The sequence below is a fragment of the Lissotriton helveticus genome, chromosome 6 (assembly GCF_964261635.1).
Source record: "Lissotriton helveticus chromosome 6, aLisHel1.1, whole genome shotgun sequence".
NCBI lineage: Eukaryota > Metazoa > Chordata > Amphibia > Caudata > Salamandridae > Lissotriton > Lissotriton helveticus.
Window position 1 is genome coordinate 1,097,205,591 of NC_136067.1, and position 17,552 is coordinate 1,097,223,142.

Genomic DNA, 17,552 nt, shown 5'->3' on the forward strand with positions numbered 1-17,552 from the left:
AAAAGAATATATTTTACTTGCAGGACAGTTGTAAAATTTCCGGGAAAGTACATTAGCCTGGAACATTATAACATATATTTAAGAAAAAATAATGTTCGGAAGTAATGAAAAGCGTAATTTTTAGGTCATATGAGCAAGCCTTTCATCATTACAATAAGAAAAGTAAAATGAACCAATGAAAAGTTTTATTAACAAGTCACATGACTTGTTATGCTTACGTTACGCGCTGCGCGCCCCGGATGACTTCCGGATGCGCTAACGCGGCGCGTCATATGACGCATTACGCGACAACGCAGGTCCAGAATATAGTCAAAATGTCTCCACCAACCAGCGGTCGGAACACAACCCCTTTCAGCAGGCTAAATAGTTCTGTTAAATGAGAACAGAAGGGACAGGCAACAAGAACCATCAGTGAAAGAGGGGAGGGCTAGTTCTTCTCTACCGGGTTACATTGGGGCGCTACCGGAACTGATCGAATTGGTAGTCTACAGTGTTTCTGGATGTTTCAGACTGAAGCTGGGGTTAGCATGAGAGCAGCATCATTTCGTAGCTCCGTCGTGGCCATTCCGCAACCAATCATGGCAGCCGCTCTTTATCGTTATTTTGGGCGGGGTGGGTGGCGGAGCCGAGCTGTTTTGCAGCCATCATTGTGTGGAGTTCAGTTCATCTCACTAGTTTTGTATTTGTCATGAGGGGTTGTTCCTAATGTTTCTATTTTAGCGAGGTCAAAAAGAGATCCCATTAGTGGCCTACTGATTTTGCTCGATTCCTTTTCTTTTTTTTTACACGATTTTTCGTTATCTGCAAAGACTAAACAGAGTATTGCGACTCTGTGTTTGTTTGTAAATAGAGAATGAATCAAAGAGAACTAATTCTAAAACAGTAAATACTTGGATAACAATCAATCAAATGGAGAGAGAAGCAGGCACGACGGATTACAACGGGGGCAAAGGCCTGCGTTAACTACCTTTCACTATCTGCAAAGAGAGAGTACTCCTAATAGAAATGAGGGGGGGGGGGCACCATTCAAAGCAGATCAGTGTGCATAAACACGAAAATGTTTTCACTTACCACGTACTTGACATTCGACAGCTTATGATATTTGCTATTAAAAAACCATTGAAATTCACTGAAAAAACCATAGGTTATAGACCATATATAGTTAGGAATTAGCATTTACAAAACCTTGAAAATTCACTGAAAAAACCATAGGTTATAGACCATATATAGTTAGGAATTAGCATTTAAAAAACCTTATTTTACTCACACAAAACCATTGAAATTACATATATAGTTAGTTGCACTAACTATATATCGCGCACCTGCAATCCACTGCTGATGATGTCACATATTACATCATTCATGACATGGTCAGTGACATCACTGATGACATCACTGATGACATCTCAAATGACATCACTGATGACATCACTGATGACAACATCCAGTGACTGTATGTTTCTGTAAAGTTAAAATGTGTCTTACATATTGAAGAATGAGTGGAAGTATAAGTGTCTGGACAAAGGATTTAGTAGGTGCATGACTGAATGCATGAGTGAGTGATTAAATGTGTCTCACTGAGTGCATGGGTTAGTGACTAAAGTGTCTTAATTTGTGCATCATTATGTCTGTTGTTCTGTAAACTGCTGCATGTTTTGATCAGTAGCTATATAATTAACTATATGGGTTACTGATTGATTGTCCAAGTATTTGTATGGGAGACTGAGTGTGTGTGTGGCTGGCTGGGAGGTGTGTGACTCTGTACAGATCAATGTGTACTTGTATCAATGATTGTATAACAAGGTAAGTATGTGTTAGTATATGTTTGAAAATGTAAGGTGCTCTATGTTTAACTGTATAGACAAGAAAATGGAAGTGTCATTGATTCTTTACAGGACTGACTAGGTGTGTGAGTAACTCCATGGATGAGTGGCAGACTGTGAGTGTCTGTATAGGTGTATGAGTGCATATGATAGTGTTGTAAAGATGAGTGATTGTATGTATGAATGATAGTATGGGTGAATGAGTGAAGGTGTGTGTAGACGTAGGAATCAGTGAGTGCGTATGTAGTAACTAGTATTGGTGTGTCAATGGTTTCAAAAATTATATTCTGTATTTAACACTGGGTGAAACAGAGGTTATATTAAAATGTGAGGAGATGCATTGTATTGTCATATGAATGATATCATCAGTGATGTGGTCATTGATGTCAAATGAGATGTCATCAGTGATGTCATCAGTGATGTCATTTGAGATGTCATCAGTGATGTCATCAGTGATGTCACTGACCATGTCATGAATGATGTAATATGTGACATCATCAGCAGTGGATTGCAGGTGCGCGATATATAGTTAGTGCAACTAACTATATATGTAATTTCAATGGTTTTGTGTGAGTAAAATAAGGTTTTTTAAATGCTAATTCCTAACTATATATGGTCTATAACCTATGGTTTTTTCAGTGAATATATATATATATATATATCCTACTGGCGATCGCCAGTTGGTAGTTATAGTTAGAACCTTGTTTCTATTCAAAAAGCGTTTTTTCTTTTCCCAATAACTTTGGCGCCGGTTGACGCATCTTCGCGAAATTTTCATAACTAGTGGGGTGCTCCGGTCCGCTCCTAAAGGGGGGCAGGGTAGAAACACCCTGACCCCCTAGGCCTGCTCAGGGGGTCCCACAACGACCCCCAGGGCCATAAAAAGCATTTTTTTTTAAAAATCCGCAATCCTCCGCGGATCCGGCTGAGAAAATAAAAAAAAACTAAGCGCTTCGTTAATATTTAGCCCCCCTCCTGGAGCCTGTGATGGCCCTTGGGACCACCACCCCCCAGGACCAGCTCCTGCTGTGTCTTGGAGTGCCCAACCCTGGGACTCTGCTGTTTGCTATGACAGCCTCGTGGCTCCCGCCCTGCCACAGCAAACTAGGTTTGGATTTTGGAAGAGAGAAACCTGCTCTCTATTCCAAAATGCAAACCAGATTGCTTTTCCACAGGGGGAGCTGCATGTCGGCAGCTCCCCATGTGGAAAAGCAATGCCGGCACCCGCAGGACATGGGGAGCCGGCAGGGACCGTGGGGGCATTGGGGCTCCCCCCACGGTCCCCAATGGAGAGGGAGAGCCCCGGGGGATGGGGTGCCCGGGGCTAGAAGTGGCTCGGGAGGGGGGCCACATGGCCTCCCTCCATAAAAAATAAATAAATAAATAAAAAATAAAGGCCGGCCCCGGGGGATGGGGTCCCCGGGGCCAATAGAGGCCTCAGGAGGGGGCCCACGCAGCCCCCCTCCAGAAGAAAAAAATTACATTTATGTGGCCATGCCCCGGGGGATGGGGTTCCCGGGGCTGGAATTGGCCACGGGAGGGGGGCCCTTGCGTCCCCCTTCCTGGTCAAATTTTTTTAAATATATGGGTAAGGCCCTGGGGGATGGGGTCCCCAGGGCCCAAAAAAGTAAAAAGAAGGGGGCCACACAGCCCCCTTCTAAAAAAATAAAACAAAACCCGGGACCGTGCCGGAGGCCCTGCCCCCTCAGCAACAGTCTGCAAACTGGCCCTCTGGCGCGTTTTACAATGGAGAATTAATTCCCCTTCAATACTAGTGGTCCCTGGGGGGCAACTAGCCCACCAGGTACCTCCAGTAAGCGTCACAGGGCTGTGTTGCAGAGGAGTGATCCAGGCCACACCCCTTTTTACACCTCTCTGCAAGGCAGCTCTGTGGCGCCTACTGTAGGTACCTGGTGGGCTAGTTGGACCCCAGGGACCCTCAGGATTCAAGGGGACTTAATCCCCCAACTTAAAACGCACCACGGGGCGCGTTTGCACAGTGGTGAAGGGAGAGGGAAGGACCTGAGGTGACATGTGTGCAAATATGCCCTGAGGCCCGCTTTTAAGTTGGGGAATTAGTTCCCCTTCAATCCTAAGGGCCCCTGGGGCCAACTAGTCCTTTAGGTACCTCCAGTAAGTGCCAGAGGCCTCCGTTGCAAAGAGGTGGTCCAGGCCATGCCACTTTTTACACCTCTCTGCACTGCAGCTCTGTGGCGCTTACTGAAGGTTACCTGGTGGGCTAGTTGGACCCCGGGATCCTCAGGGGACTTAATCCCCCAACTTAAAATGCGCCACGGGCGCGTTTGCACAGTGGTGAAGGGAGGGGGCGGGGCCTTTCTGCACCTCTGACTTAAAGGACGTTTTAATCCCCCTGCCCTAATATGTACTAGGGCCTTACAGAGGAGGTCATGCTAATCACAGGGGTACCCCAACGCATAGTGTTTCCTAGTGTATGTAGGTGTTTTCACTGTTTTCTAAGTGTCTTTTAGCATAGCACTGACTCTAGGCCTAGTTAGTCAGTCAGTTACCACCTGTACCAGTCTGAAAAAGTTGAGAGTTACAGGATGATTTTGCAACAAGGCCTCTTTCTGCTCCTCTGTTTGTTCTTTCTGCATGCCTTGCTTCTTCCTGCTCTTTTCTTCATCTTTGTGGACTTCTGTTGCTTCTTTCTGCATTTCTTTTGCTTCTTTCTGTGTGTTTTTTCTTCTTTCTTCACATATCCTACCTCTGTAGGCATTGTTAGAAACTAGCATTCAAAAAACCTTAGAAATTCACTAAAAAAAACATAGGTTACAGGCACGTTATAGTTCGAAATTACCATTTAAAAAACCTTTGAAATTCACTGAAAAAAACAGAGATTTCAGGCACGTTATAGTTAGAAATTAGCATGTAAAAAAACGTAGAAATTCACTGAAAAAAACAAAGGTTTCAGGGGCGTTAGGCTTAGTTGGACATTTCACTCGTACAAAACCATAGAAATACCCCTGCGCGCCCGCAATGCACTGCTGATGGTGTCACATATTAAATCACCCATGACATGGTCAGTGACATCACTCATGACATCACTGATGATATCTCAAATGAGGATATAGTCTTCTAAAAGACCAGACCTGCACACTCAGTCACATAAATCCCCTAAGTAGAAAGTGGAGAACCTGGTCCAGAAAGACTGACCAGAATAACTGGTGACTACCCTATCCTAAAGGCTAGACAGGAGGGGTGGACCAAGGGTATCTGTACCACTGAAAGTCACAGGTCCCTTGTTGTTTAAAGTACATAGAGAGGGGGACGACCTGTTTCTTATATCCCCTAAGCTCCTATATGGTATAGACATAAATCCCCTTTACCTTCTTGACATCAGTTAGGACTGGTCATGCAACATCCAATACAAGCACCAGATCGCCTGGATCAACTACCTGCTGATCTTTCTTATTTAAACATTTTTGTAAGTGATACTCCTGAGATCCATAAGCAAAGGCCTTGTCCAAAAATGAGTCGAAGATCCCCACACGGTTACACTAAACCAGTGCTTGATTTGTGAAACAATATGTGCAGAGGCTCAGAGACTTTTCTCAGAAGCCTGGCTCTGCTGAATTTCGCGGTTGCTAATACCAAGGCTGTATAGTCTTGATTTCACCTCATGCCTCTTTTGTCCATTACTACACACTCCCTTCCCTTTTATCTCTTTCATGCTAGTTTTTTTCATCAATGCTTTCGCCTTTTGTTACTATTTCTCTTTCTTTTTTCCCCTTCTCTGTCTTTTTGTCGCTCTAATTCTGGGTCAAAGTCTGATGATGCAATATAAGTGCTGGTCCCCTAAAATAAGTGCCGGTGGCTCCCATCTGCAACCACCGGACTGCACTAAACCCTTTATCTGCTGCTCAAATGATAACACTGCCGACTATCGAATGGCCAGTGTTCATTTTTTGACCCAGAAAACAATAAATACATATTCAGTCACACACACAATAGCACAGAGCACACGGAGATGCTTCTAACCAATAGTGCTCACATGACTAGATGGAACACGCATCTGTGCGCCTTCTTTTCTTCACATTCAGTTTACTAACCGCGGCCAAACTGGCCGTAGCGGGTATTGGGCGTTTGGAAGGGTGGGAGCGATTTGGTATGGTGCTGCTATATCGGCCCCCTGTAACAGAAGCAGCAGGGGGGCTGGTCCGTGGACATTGCTAGGGCTGCTTTAGGTTCCCAGTCCGGCCCTGCTACTAAATCGGGTGTGAAACAGAGGAAACAAACTAACGAAGTGCAAGACACGCTACTGCGACTCTTCAGGAGGTAAAGAGATAAACACCAGTGGCGGTTGACCACGATGCGAAGTGGTAGGGCGGCAAGAAGGGGGGGTCATAAATGCATTAAAAATATATATAAAAACAAGCATTTGCAATGCAATAGGTCTCGCATTAGGAAAGTTTGAGCTATTGGTATTTTAAATGACACATTTTTTATTTATGTTTTGTTTTTATAATAGCGAAATTAATAGCTTTGTCATTTACAATGCCAATAGTTATAACTTTCGCAAATGTGACACCTATAGCATTTGTAATTTAATATGTGTTGTATTTACATGACTTACATGTATTGATATTACAAATAACAATGGCTTTTAATTTTTTTTAATAATTAATACTTAAATAAAAGTTATTGTAATTTATAATGGCAATATCTTAAAGTTTTGTAAATAACTTTTGTCTAGATTATGTTCAGTGTATTTTATTGTGACGAAAATCCAAGAACAGAAGTGAAATATTAACATCTTTTTGTTACATTTGTAATAAAGCTTGAAACATTGAGAGAACATATTTGAACCAGTTGTTGTTGAATGGTTGCACAGATTGATGCTGTAGTGGTGCTGAGTGATGGCGTTCAGTGATGCTGTGGTAGCTCATAGTGATGTTGTGGTGCCCCTGAGTGGTGCTGAGTGATGCTGTATGCTATGCTATGTTTTGTTTTGCTATCCTATGTTTTGTTTTGTTATGCTATGCTATGTTTTGCTATCCTATGCTTTGATTTGTTATGCTATGCTATGCTGTGTTTTGTGATGCTATGCTATGTTTTGTTATGCTATGCTATGTTTTGTTGTGTTTTATTATGCTATGCTTTGTTTTGCTATGCTATGTTTTGTTATGCTATGTTTTGTTGTGTTTGGTATGCTATCCTATGTTTTGCTATGCTATTATATGTTTTGTTTTGCTATGTTTTGTTAAGCTATGCTATGTTTTGCTATGTTTTGTTATGCTTTGTGTTGTTGTGTTTTGTTATGCTATGTTTTGTTATGTTATGCTATGTTTTGTTATGCTATGTTTTGTTTTGCTATCCTATGCTTTGTTTTGTTATGCTATGCTATGTTTTGTTGTTTTTGTTATGCTATGCTATGTTTTGTTGTGTTATGCTATGCTATGCTTTGTTATGCTATGCTATGCTTTGTTATGCTATGCTATGTTTTGTTATGCTATGCTATGTTTTGCTATGCTATGTTTAGTTATGCTATGTTTTGTTATGCTATGCTTTGTTATGCTATGTTATGCTATGCTAAGCTTTGTTTTGTTATGCTATGCTATGTTGTGTTTTGTTATGCTATGTTTTGTTATGCTATGTTGTTCTATGTTTTGCTATGCTATGTTTTGTTATGTATGCTGTTTTGTTGTGTTTTGCTATGTTTTGTTATGCTATGTTATGTTATGTTATGCTATGTTTTGTTCTGCTATGTTTTGTTGTTTTGTTATGCTATGTTACGTTTTGTTAAACTATGCTATGTTTTGCTATGCTTTGTTATGTTATGCTTTGTTTTGTTATGCTATGTTTTGTTATGCTATGTTTTGTTGTGTTTTGTTATGCTATGCTAAGCTTTGTTGTGGTTTGCTATGCTATGTTTTGTTTTGTTATGCTATGTTTTGTTATCCTATGCTTTGTTTTGTTATGCTATGCTATGTTTTGCTATCCTATGCTTTTTTTTGTTATGCTATGCTATGCTGTGTTTTGTTATGCTATGCTATGTTTTGTTATGCTATGCTGGTGAGGTTGTGTGAGGGTGAGTGAGGGTGAGGGTGCGTGAGGGTGTGTGAGGATGAGGGTGTGTGAGGGTGAGAGGGTTTGAGGGTGAGTAAGGGGGTGTGTGAGGATGAGGGGGTGAGAGGGTAGTAAGGGTGAGGGGGGTTAGGGTGAGGGGGTGTGAGGGTGAGGGGGTGTCATGGTGAGGGAGTGTGAGGGGGTGAGGGTGAGGGGGTGAGGATGAGAGGGGATGAGGGGGTGAGGATGAGAGGGGATGAGGGTGTGTGAGGGTTATGGGGTGTAAGGGTGTGTGAGGGGGGTGAGGGGGTGTGAGGGTGAGGGTGAGGGTGAGGGTGAGTGAGGGTGTGAGGGTGAGCGGGTGTGAGGATGAGGGTGAGTGAGGGTGAGGGGGTGTGAGGGTGTGTGAGGGTGAGGGTGAGTGAGGGTGTGCATGGGTGTGAGGGTGTGTGAGGGTGAGGATGAGGGGTGTGAGGGTGAGTGAGGGTGTGTGGTGGTGAGGGGATGTGAGGGAGAGGGTGTGAGGGTGTGGGGTGTGAGGGTGTGGGGTGTGAGGGTGAGGGGGTGTGAGAGGTAGGGGGTGAGGGTGTGTGATGGTGAGGGGGTGAGGGTGAGAGGGGGTGAGGGTTAGGGGGTGTAAGGGGTGGGTGAGGGGGGTGAGGGTGAGTGAGGGTGAGGGGTTGTGAGGATGAGGGTGAGTGAGGGTGTGTGAGGGTGAGGGGGGTGAGGGTGTGTGAGGGTGAGGGTGTGTGAGGGTGAGGGTGAGGGTGTGTGAGGGTGAGTGAGGGTGTGTGAGGGTGAGGGGTGTGAGGGTGGGTGAGGGTGTGTGAGGGTGAGGGTGTGTGAGGAAGAGGGGTGTGAGGGGGTGAGGGTGTGGTGTGTGAGGGTGAGGGGGGTGTGAGGGTGAGGGGGTATGAGGGTGAGGGGGTGTGAGAGGTAAGGGGTGTGAGGGGGTGGGGGTGTGTGAGGGGATGTGCGGTGTGAGGATGAGGGTGTGTATGGGTGTGAGGGGGTTTGAGGGTGAGGGGGTTTGAGGGTGAGGGGGTTTGAGGGTGAGGGGGTTTGAGGGTGAGAGGGTGGGTGAGGGGGTGTGAGGGTGAGGGGGTGTATGAGGGTGAGGGGGTGTGAGGGTTAGGGGGTTTGAGGGTGTGGGGGGTGTGAGGGTGAGGGTGTGTGTGAGTGTGGGGGTGTGAGGGTGAGGGGGTGTGAGGGTGGGTGAGAGCATCTGTGAGGGTGAGGGTGAGAGGGGTTGTGAGGGTGTGTGAGGGTGAGAGGGTGTGTGAGGGTGAGAGGGTGGGTGTGTGAGGGTGAGGGGGTGTGTGAATGTGAGGGGGTGTGTGAGGGTGAGGGGATGTGAGGGTGTTTTTTCTGTACTGTCTAAATATATGCTCGTGTTTTGCGGAGTTGTAGACTTGTTCCCTGGGTGCACGTGTTTGGGTGGCCGTTCTTTGTGCCATCGACATAAGTACTCCCTGTACAAGGTCAGTGGGTGGTAGCCTTTGAAGCCCTCGTTTATAGTTAAGCGGGCGGTCGGAGAAGAGGGTGCCTTTGTGCATGGCTGTGTTTTGGGGGGCGTTAAGAGCGTAAGTCATCCTCGATGTTGCTGCAGCGTTTTGCAGTCATTTGGTGTTGTGATCAATGTGTGCTGTAAAAAAGACGGCCCGGCATTGTTTAGTGTTATGTACACTCCTCGAAGGCGGATGCAGACAGGCGTTTTTAAACCTTATGTTCCAGTTGTGGTTGATGTGGAGATTTGTTTCTTGTTAAAACCTGTTTTGATGGTGATCGCCCAGTTGAAGACCGTGGGTGCCTTTCTGCTAAGCTCTGAGGGCATCGGAAGAGAACGGCTCCTTTCCACTGTGATTAAACAAACATATGCCCCTTTTTTTGTTGATGTACTTTGGATTGAATCCCTGGAGCGATGGCGCTTGAGGCCGCGCGGGGAGGACGAGGCTCGGGGATGGTCATTAGGCTGAAGCTTTTCACAATAAAACATGGCCACTAGATGGCAGTGAGTATCCACCACATTAAACAAGCATGCAGTCAGGCTAATACAAAGAAGCCTCTCGGAGCAGTGAAAAATAAGCTCTCGGCATTGCGTGGGGGGGGAAGCGGAGCGGATTCCTTTGAAGTCTGATGGAGGGGGCGGGGGAGCGGATCCTTTGAAGTCTGATGCCAAGGCTCACAAGCTGATAACAAATGGTGTGTGATGTGATGTGCACGCGCCTGGCTCACATGAACTGTATTGAATCCGCTGTTTGGGGAGACTTTTCGGACCGCTTACTATAATCTCGCCTACCATCCATACGGGATGGAATAGACAAGACCTAATAATTTGGGATTTACTTGAAGCTGCGTCTTGCTTCTCTCCCGATCCCCGACTGGCTCACACTGCGCAGGCTCCCAGGTGCTAATCGCAGCACTGCTCTCATTCTGGGAATGCTATTCCACTGTAGAGGTCTGTGTTTGACCTTATGGCCCCAGGTTCAAATCCCAGCAGGTCCACTCAGCCTTTCATCCTTCTGAGGTCGATAAAATGAGTACCATTGATTTGGGTAACAATAAACATCTCTTATTCAGCGCCAAGATGCCCACGGGTAAATGTGCACTTTACAAATACAAGTTATGTTAAAAAGGTAAAATTGTTAATTCAATTAAAAACATTCTCAGGTGTGTACAATCACGGGTCTTCTCCTAGTAAATTGGCCCACTCACGCATGCAATTCTGTGCCTGGCAGTTTCAGGAAATATCCTCTAGATAAAATTATTTTTCCTTACAAGATTGAATTGTAAGGACTTGTCCACAGTAAAATATGTATCATAACGACATGACACATGTGCTACCAATCCAAGAAAAATCATAATAGATCACACAGGAGCCTCATAACCTACAAGGGTGAAACTCATGTCTGCAGTTTTAGTGAACTGTACACAATACAACATTTTAATGGTAAGTATGAACAAGTTAAACCAAAAGAATGACTTGAGGCAAGAGAAAGGCTGCTCAACAACCTTCTCATCACAATACAAAGTAACAAATATATGCTGTCAAAGAAAACAGACATTGATTTATCCTGTATTAATGCACAAGGATCATTTTATCAAGTCCTGTGAAGAAATATGCAGTTTGGGCAACTTACTCACAACACAAGTTAAGAGTCAAACTGGGAAATGACTTGGAGCGATAAAGTGAACAGAGCTCAAGATTATGCATTAGTTTTAACCTGTGGTCCGGGGATATCTGGGCGTCCGGGGACCCTACTCATGAGACTACTTAGAAAATTAAATAATATTGACAGATTAATAAAATGTATATCAATAAAGAAATACAATTTTTAAAGTTTTGTAAATGTGAAGGAATTTGAAATTTGATGGCTAAAAATTAAGTTAACCACAGATTGATTTCTGGGAGCAGTATAAGTGAATCAAACAGATTAGAGAATGAACAATGAGTGGACTAAATTGAATTTAGAAAAGCTCAGACCTTCCCATTAACCCCTCCAATGCTCATGACGAGCTCAGCTCGTTATGACCGTTAGAAGGCTCACACGCGGGGATAATTCCCCTGCTGTGCTGAGCGTTGCATTAAACGGGCGTGGTCGTGACGAGCTCAGCTCGTCATGAGCACACGAGAACCGTGGCTCATGCGCCATGAGCACCGGGGCGCTGTGCGCGCCCCCCCTCAGCACAGCAGGGGAATGTGCCCCGCAGCCAAGGGGTGAATTGTATAAAGTAGAATTTTTTTTTATATAGATAGATCTGTCTGTGAATTAAATAAAATATTTAATCATTTGTGTATGTGTTTGAGGATTGCTCACTTCTTTATTTATTGGTATTGTTTTGCTATCCAAATCATCGAAAGACTTTCAGTAATAACACAGTGGTGGTCCCCGGAATCCAATTATGATTTATCAGGAGCCCTCGGGTTCTAGTAATGATTAATATAGGGTCCACAGAAGTCAAAAGCTTAACAGCCACTGCATTAGACATTTAAATTGTATGAAAACAAATGCAGCTCTTGAATTTTTCTTGAAGAATTAGGCTGGAAGTTATTTCGAGGTCACAAGGGGTTACAGCTTTGACTCATGACACTACCTTCGCGATCACTGGGCTTAGTTAGAGGTTGCAAAATCAATGCCAAGAAAGAAGATAAACTGTATCTTGGTGAGCACTGTTTCCTTTCAGCAGCCTGCATCTTGCACTGGGACTTGAAGATTTCCTTGTAGGTTTTTCTTTTTTTTAAATAAATGTATTCAGCAGAGCAACTGACGTGAGTCTGATTAAAAAACATATATATATCACACATTTGTTGGTCTGATTAGACAGTGCCGCTTTTGCCAGTCAAGATGTGATTAACAGAAAAAAAGAGCTTTCCGGAGTACTGCAGAGGTATCAGGCATTCGTTCACTTGACAACAGCTTTTGACTTGGAAAAGCTGTGTGCTTCGAAAAAAACAATGCTTCTCTTGTAAGCAGCGGTGATCATTTAGTTATCTAGCTGCTTGGACCAGCCCCAGTATGGCCAGCTAAAGAACGTTCATTAATACTCATGAAGTATTGTGTTACAGTGGGATCGAGCTTGGCTTTTAGGTCACACATGTTCCTCTTTGATGCTATTAGACAACATCTCCTAGATAATTAGACAATTATGGTATTAGTTCTTCTCTGGTAGCAGCACAGATGAGGGAGGGTAGTCATGAGGTACATACTGATGTTTTGCAGTTCAGGCACCCTCCCCTTCTGTTAAAAATAAAACACAACATGTTGTGAAGCTTAAAGTCCAACTAGCATTTAATGGAAAATAGCAGGCAGCAAAGCAAAAAAGATCAAAGACAATTGTCATATGAACTGACCGGGGCTCTCGCTAAAAAACTCAGTTGGAGTTAAGAACTAAAAGGCATATTAAATCAACCTCAGTACAAGTCAATGTAGTATGATCACATGACAGAAAATTGTTACTCTCACCAAAAACGTATCTAATGTGCAGGTATCAGGATTTTACACTCAAGGAAGCTCAAAATAGTCTTGAGGATAGGAAATCAATCAGAAAGAGACTTCTAGTCTGTGATTTCTTAACTTTGAATATCCTCAGGCGTTAGACTGGATCTGGAAGATTTTCAAGCAGTACCCCTGTGCACCGAGGGTTGCATCATTCAGTTCTGCATTGTTTTTTTGTTTTTTTAGAAATGTTCTCTTGATGTGAGGATGTCTCATCCAAGAAAATGCCTGTTTTCAAACCATGTGGGACCTGTCACTGGCAAATATTAGTGACAGACCCTACTTGCATGTGTTTGTGGTGCGTGGAGCGGGACTACAACTCCAAGATCTGCAAGGGCTGGCGTGCCACGCTGGGGGAGCGCTCCTCACCGCCTGACTTCTGTCAACTTTGTGACACTCAAAGTCCCATTTGCATGGAAGGTCCTGGGCCCGTTGACGGAGCCCTTCCCAATGGAGGTCGACTGCCTCCATATCGTCTGAGTTTGCGGGTAAGTCCCACAACATAAGAAGTCGAACAGGTCTTTGACTTCGCCGCATCCGTTGAAGTCTTTTGATGAGACGCAAGAGCATCGGCATTCCGTGCCTGGCAAATCAGCGGGATCTGGACCTAGCTCCGCTCGACACTTCCCAGATTTTCCCAGAGCCTAAGCAACCCCCACCCAGTTGAAAGAGTTTCTATGAGGCTTATGGCTTTGGATTGGGCACAGAGAGTCTGGTATGCCAAGCTGTTGAGCATGACCATCGGTCCTCCTGTCAGGCTGCCTCTTCAAGATTATCTTCTGTTGCAGCAACAGGGAGAATCCTGCAACCAAACCAACGCTCCCTCCACCTTCATGTGTGGAAGTTGAGTGGCAACAGTTGATTGCTTTCGACCTTCCTTCCTAAGTCTGTAATGTTATTCTTGCAGGCAGGTGTCCCTCCACCAAATCAGTGTTCGCCTGCCGTTGGGGCAGATTTGTGGCATGGTGGGCTTACCACAACGTTGACCTCCTTTATGCACCCTTATCCAAGGTTCTCTTGTTTGCTCTATCTATTGTTTAGCAGAGCTCTACTTTTTGCACAGTTAAAGCTTATCTCTTTGCCACCTTGGCATTTTTGTGCTTGCCGGACCAACCTTCTCTCTTTAAATCACCTGTTTGGCTAGATTCCTTAAAGGCCTTCAGCATGTGTTTTCTTCTACGTCGTTCATCGTGCCTCAGTGGAACCTCAACCTGGTCCTTACCTTTCCCATGTGTGCACCATTTGAGCCTCTGCACAATTGCTCTTAACCATCAAAACTGCCTTTTTAGTAGTCATAACATCAGCTAGAATGGTTAGCGAATTTCAGGCCCTCTCTGCACATCCTCCATATACCACCTTTTACATAGACAAGCTGCTTCTCCGTAAAAGTGACTCCTTCCTTCCAAAGATTGTGACTCCCTTTCATGTAGGATAGAACATCACTCTGCCCTGCCAACCTTCTCTGATCTGCCTCACCCCTCCAAAGAGGAGGAGAGGCTCCACTGTCTGGATCCGAAAAGAGTGTTGTTCTTCTTCCTTGACCACACAAAAGAATTCTGGGTGGACAGGCAACTCTTCATGAGCTATGTAGAAGCTTAAAAAGGGAGGGTTGCCTTGGGGGCGGGACGGCCTAGAATTAGACGACGAGGAATGGCAGGAAGCATTATCCTCGTCTAAGGAGTTTGCCATATCGGCGAAACTTAGGTTGGTCCAATTAAAAATCCTACATCGGGTATACCTCTCTGGTAAAACTGGTCCTGATGGGCAGGAGCGAGGAGGGGTTTTGCCGGAGGGGTTGTGGCCTGGAAGGGTCCTTTCTACATATTATCTGGGAATATCCTTTAATCCACAAATACTGGAAGGAAGTACATAAATGTATGAGTGACATGTGGGTGGTTGAAATACGCCTTGAAGCCAAAAGGTTTCTGCTAAATGTTTGGAAGCCCACGGACCTCAACATGAAGGCTAAACTTTGGTCAACGCTCAGCCAGATGATAGCCAAGCGGAATATCGCTCGCTGCTGGGGGACACCGGCACTACCAACACTTGCTGCATGGAAAATTGACATGGATTGGGGCATGGTACGGGAAAAACTTTGTGTCACGTGGCTGTCGAAGGAAATGGATAGGGCTCTGGACAAAATGGAACGTTTACCGTGATAATATATGTGAACCGCCATATGTTCCCCCCACTGACGAACCACTGACTCCTTGATTTATGCTACTGTTGTCTTGATTCTTTTACACTGCATTGATATTGTAATGACCTCTGTTTTGTGTAAATGTGATGCACATGTAATTACAGATCGAATGTATGCATTGACAAACCACTGGTATTGTTTAATAAAAAGAATGATAAAAGAAAGGGAGGGCAGTGCAGTAACAGGCCATCTTGAGATGGATTGTTCAGTGCATTAGGATATGCAATGCACTGGCTAAGAAGCAACCCCCTGTGGGTCTGCGTACTCAATCCACCGGAGCCAAGGCTGCAACCACTGCGTTAGCATGTGACTTCCTGGTTCTAGACATCTGTCAGGCAGCAGCGTGGGCGTCACTGCACACATTCACCAAGCACTACTGCCTGGACAATCAGGCCTGTTGTAATGGGCACTTTGCCCGTTCGGTCCTACAGGACTTTCTAATTTCAATGATTTTGCTGTCCCATCTCTGGGAAGGTATTGCTTGGGTATCTATTCAAAGGTAAGGCATCTGCACCTAGAAATCGATATCAGATGAACAGGTTACTTACCTTTAGTAATGCCTTACATGGTAGAGACTCTATCTAGCCATAGGTTCCTTACCGACTCTCCCATCCTCCCCGCTCTGTGAACTGAACTGTAGGGGGCACCCTTCCGAAGGCCTTAGCTTGGCACACCAGTAGTCCGTTCTCATCGTCGCTCCACACTAATGGCATGGAAAGTTGGGAAAGTAACTAACGTCAGCGCGCCGTGATGGCGCCTATGTAGGTACGCACACGTCACTTCCGGCATGGATACTACCAACATGGAGCCAAACTACGCCACCTACCAGCGTGCAGGGGTAATGCTCGAAAATCTTCCAGATCTGATGCCTGTCGATATTCAAAGGTATGGCATCTGTGGCTAGAGTCTCTAGCAGATAAGGCATTTCTGAAGGTAAGTAATTTGTTCTTGGCATACACAACATTGGCCCTAATTTTCCCACAAAATCCCGCTTTCCTTGCCAGGTTTGAAAACAAGGGTACTCCTTTGGAAAATGTGTACAGTGCATCACTGAACTCTATGCCTTTTAGGCATACTAAAGTCATGAATGTTTACAAGAATATTCAATGTCAAAGGAAGCTTCAAGCGAATATAAAACGACATATTGACAGATTTTACATTTGTTTTCACTTTCCTTTCCAACATTAACATCAGAGTGCAATTGTGGGTTTGAGGTCAGTATGGAATGCACAAGGCTATGCTAACTATATGTATACTTTTACATACCTTAACACAGCCCTTTTTTATATTGATTCCTTGAATGTCTGTTTGATTGTGGTTGGTAAATGTAAAATGCTATGTTGCCTGAAGTGCAAGATACTGTAATCTTTATTAAAACAAAGAATACCTTTGCGCTCATTGTAACATCTTGTCTTATCGGTGAGCTCGGGTGTTACCCAACCAAAGGTTCCTGTCCAGTGTTTTAGTTGTGTAGCAGCAGCGTAGGGGCCATCAGCAATCCAGCAAACATATCTGGGTTTGGTCCACATGCCTGACCCCCTTCTACACAGAGTACTAAGATAAAAAAACTCCAGCACAGCAAACCAACCACCATCATCATCTCTTTACTTCCACTAGTGCTGCATTACCATGACCGCAATATTACCATGACCATGTTACGCGCTCATGGCACCACCCACATCGCTACAGCCTCATCACTACTTCCTTACCCTGCACTACTGCTTCCGAACACTGCACTACTGCTTCCGAACACTGCACTACTGCTTCCGAACACTGCACGACCTCTGTATGCAGGATGGGTCTAGTCTCTGTGTAGGTCTAGCCCTATTTTGGATATGGGGATTGAGTAACAAAAAAACTCAGATTTTTATGTCTGTATCCTAGAGTGTATTTTTACTAGTGTTGGAAATTCACGAATTCTGATTGGAATCCACATGGAAAACTGCCCCTGGAACATTTTTTTTTCTAGGCTGTTTTGTGGGAAATCATGTGATGTCCCAGTTTGGAATCCATTCCCACTAAATTGATTTATCCTTGTTTTTTTTGTCATCACTTCCTGGAAAGAATCAGGTCCAAGGTTATGTGACATTACTTCCTGGAATGTCATTGAGGTCAAAGTGTGTTTGATGTCACTTCCGCTGCCTCTGGCACTTTGGTTACTCCGCGTCCATGAGAATTTTTAATTAAATGGTCCTATAAATGTATACTTTTAAATCGTATGAAATAATCACATAAAATATGTGCGTGAAAACATTTGTGGACGTCCTCCCATCTTCTGTTTTAATGCATTTCACTAGCTGTGAGGACTACTCCATTTCGGAATATTGGCACTTTTCCTGTGGAAATTACTTTTCAGTCACATTGAACAATGATGTGCAACCTTTGCTAACTCGCATTTTGCAACTGATCTTTCTGTGTTATCAAATTAGTAAAAAAGAATGTGAAAATGGAAACTCCTCTGTCTCTGTATGTAACAAATTATGCTGGTCAACCTGGTACTATATA

At 44.4% G+C, this 17,552-nt stretch overlaps 1 protein-coding gene across 2 annotated transcripts in view; it reads left to right on the forward strand.

Annotated features, from left to right (window-relative positions):
* The window catches only part of TTC27 (tetratricopeptide repeat domain 27), a 1,731,040-nt gene that overhangs the window by 1,497,663 nt on the left and 215,825 nt on the right, over nt 1–17,552 (forward strand). The gene's annotated exons all lie outside the window — the stretch shown is intronic.